Below are 3,854 nucleotides of genomic sequence, written 5' to 3'. Positions count from 1 at the left end.
CGGCTAGTAGAATGTATGCAGAACAAAAAGGAATCTTAAGTTATCAATTAGTGATGGATGATCACGACTACTAAATAACAGGAGACTCGGTCCATATATCCAAATAATCGAATAAGACAATCTTTTTGGTTTGGTTTGTATGATCTGAAAGAATTTAATTATCACATTTCCTTTTCTATTAAAAACGTAAAGTGTTGTCATAAATCTTTCAAAACAAAAGTACATTCTTCCTAACACCGAATACATTCAGATTTATTTTGATAGATTTACAAAGTATTCATTTAAAAATCTTTAGGTTTTACATACATGAATCATGATAATTTTAACACTTTCAGCAAGCAACATGACCCTTAATTAAGAAATAGATGGTACCCACAAATACAAATGTATTGTATATCCCTTGGGCCTTGGGGTTTTGATTTGAGCTCTTGTTGGTGGAATCTTTTATTTTAAAACAATTTCATATCTGGTTCCGTATCCAATCTGACATGTTCTTATTTGAAGAAAAAGTCATTAGAAAACATTCAATATTGTTCTCGTCTAACAGAATGTTGACAAAATGTACCAACTCCCCTATCGACCAAAAAAAACACTCGAGGTCCCAAACACAACTAGTAGATAGCTCGATGCATATGCATGGATGACTCCCATTGTCGTTTTCATATAAAACAGATAGCAAAGCTCAAAAGGAAAGAAAAATATCTTATTACAAATGCTTAGAATATTGCAGGCAGTATAATTTACTCTAAAGAGCCAAAAATACCATGAATTTAAGTTCATGTTTCATGCAAAATACTGCATCTTACGTGTGGTTTAGTTTGAAAAAGTCTCTGAGGAATTCTGCTGGAAATTAGTATTTATACACGAGCCAGAAAGCCGATGAGGACACACATACAGCAGAAGTACTAGCCATGAGCCATTGGAAGCTTTTTCTCGCTTTAATCATTCTACATGCTCATGGAGATCATATCTTCACAGGAGCTGTTGTTTTTCGTGAGTACATAGGAGCTAACTTTGACAATGTTCGATTTTCCGATGTACCCATAAACCCTAATATCCAGGTCCATTTCATCCTCTCTTTTGCCATTGATTACACCCTTGGATCCTCCCCCACACCGACCAACGGAAAGTTTAATATCTTCTGGGATTCCGACAATCTCAGCCCCTCTCAGGTTCTTTCAATCAAACGCCAACATTCGAATGTTAAAGTCGGGTTAAGCATTGGAGGGGACAGTGTGGGAAGTCGTTCTGTTGATTTCACTGCTTTCTCGATAGATTCATGGGTATCTAACGCTGTTTCTTCCCTCACTCGTGTTATAAAACAGTATCATTTAGATGGAATCGATATCGATTATGAGCATTTCGATGCTACACCTACCATCTTCGCACAGTGCATAGGACGACTTGTGACGACTCTAAAGAACAATCGAGTCATTTCATTTGCTTCAATTGCTCCATTCGACGATGGTGAAGTTCAGAGGCATTACTTAGCTCTATGGAGGAGTTCTGCACGTGTTTTCGACTACGTCAATTTCCAGTTTTATGCTTACGATAGAGGTACCACTGTGGCTCAGTTTCTGAGGTTCTTTGATGAGCAGGCGTCTAATTATGATGGTCGTAAGTTGTTAGTCAGCTTTAGCACTGATTCGAGTGGCGGCTTAAAACCAGACAAGGGGTTCTTTACGGCGTGCCAGAATCTTAAGAGTAAGGGAAAACTGAACGGCATCTTTGTTTGGTCTGCAGATGACTCGAAAGCGAGTGGATTCAGGTTCGAGAGACAATCACAAGCATTGTTAGCAAAATCTTATAAGTAGAAGGCGTATTAGAGTGATCATGGATGCTTTTGAACTAGAATTATAGTTAGGTTGCAATATTTACTTGTTATTGGAAAGATCATGTAATGTGTATGTCTCTTTTAAGTGTTCATGCAGCTCCTATCCTCCATGTCATCCAATGTATTCAACACCATGTTCGTAGTGTCGTTGAAATAATGTGTAATTCTTGGGATGCTTTTGGTCCATTGAAAATTCGCTTTCCACGACGTCTTCAAGAAATATGATGGAAAAACACAAACATAATTATTAATTAAGCGTCTATGTCTTGAGGATTAACGAAAACAAACTGGGGCGGATCAACAACGAACTCTAATTTAGAGAATAAACAACAAACCAAATAGCTGCTGCAAAATCATATCTTGAATCGATTGTTTTTATTTGAAAAATTTCTTTTGTTCCTTACAATTAAGGGTAAGAACCAACAAGTAATTACTAAATCAATATTAGGAAACTTATTAACTTGAAGTAAAAAAATCTTATGCATTTAAATGATGCAATTCTTTTTAAATAAAAACCATCGAGAGAGACAATGGTTTGTTTTTTTTTTTTTTTTTTTTTTTTTTTTTTGTTGTTGATTAGCACACCACCACCACACACACATTGATTGTGTATGTGCGCATCCTGTTTTTGGATCGACCATACAAAAAGAATGCAACCTCATGTGCTAAATGATTTATGCCATAGCTATAAGATGTCTTATATGCTTTAGGATGCTATTATTTGATCAAATCTATGGTCTATTGCCGACCGGATCTGGAAAATTTATGTGTTTAGGTTTCTAAATGTTTAATTATGATATTAGAACTGACATATAATTTTTTGGAATGATAAGGCGATTTATACGTATATCGTAAATAGAGCTTTCCCTACCTTAATTCTCGTTACTGTACATTGAAAGTCTGCTTTGGTGTATAGAACGTTATTGTAAGAACACGCAACAGTTTAGGAAATGCTAATGGAAACCAGCAGCCTGAGCCACGAGTTATTGAGCATGCACCCGAAGAAGTGTCAATAGTTGAACCTGTCACTATGGAAACACTTAGGGATCTATCAGCCGAACAAAGAAAGGAAATGAGGTAGCTAATCCGTGAGAATGGTAGAAAGCCTACATCACCTGTTGAGCAACCTGATTTGAATATAGAACTGTTTGAGGGAGGAAATTATCGCAGGACTGTTAGTCGAACAGAACCTCAAGTGGTTAGAAGAGATAACCCTCAGAGAAGGATTGAAGGAAATAATGGACGTAAGTGTAAGTATAAAGACTTCATGGGCTCCAAGCCACCAAGTCTTTATGGAAGTCCAAAGCTAGTAGAGATTATAGATTGGATCTCCAAGATGGAGATGATATTTGTGATTTGCAACTGCAACAACAAGCAGAAAACCGTCCTTGCAATCAGACAACTGAAGACCGATGTTTTAAGTTGGTGGCATATACAATGTCATAGGGAGAAGCCCTGAGGATGTCTTGGGAAGCATTCCTGGAGTAGTTAAAGATGCAATACTGCTCAGAGGTGGATCTAATAGACTTGAACGAGTTTCAGAACCTGGAGAAGGGGAAAATGAGCGTTGATGAGTATGCCACCACATTCACCGAGAAGATGAAGCTATTTCCCTACTTGGTGCCTACTAACCTTTACAAGATAGAGAAGTTTGTTAATGGACTACCAGCGAACTTTGATCCAACGGTAAAGATGGCAACCACTTTGAAGGCAGCCGTCATAGTAGCCAAGAATATCGAGACCCAACTTCGGGAGAAGGGTTTGGAGAGAACAGAGGTTGGAGAGAAAATAAAATTTGATGGATCTTCAAGGTCCAAAAAGAATAACATATTTTCAAAATCTGGTTCCAAAAGGTTTGGAGGTGGAGGAGAAGCAAAATAGTACGAGAGGTGCAAGAAGAAGCACTATGGGAAATGTGGCGAGGAGTTAACCTTTTACGAGTGTAGGAGGATTGGTCATTACGCCAACAAGCGTACATCCAACAAAAAGGTGTGTTACAGATGTAATGAAGAAGGGCATA

The 3,854-nt window shown here is 37.6% G+C and overlaps 1 pseudogene; it reads left to right on the top strand.

Annotated features, from left to right (window-relative positions):
* Window positions 1-752: 752 nt before the first annotated feature.
* On the top strand, window positions 753-2,036 carry LOC145076961 (chitinase 2 pseudogene; annotated as a pseudogene).
* The last annotated feature ends 1,818 nt before the right edge of the window (window positions 2,037-3,854 follow it).

This window comes from Lactuca serriola, chromosome 9 (assembly GCF_051521515.1).
Source record: "Lactuca serriola cultivar US96UC23 chromosome 9, Lser_US96UC23_V15, whole genome shotgun sequence".
Lineage (NCBI taxonomy): Eukaryota > Viridiplantae > Streptophyta > Magnoliopsida > Asterales > Asteraceae > Lactuca > Lactuca serriola.
Note: the sequence above shows the minus strand (reverse complement) of the source record. Positions and strands in the feature narration are given on the sequence as shown.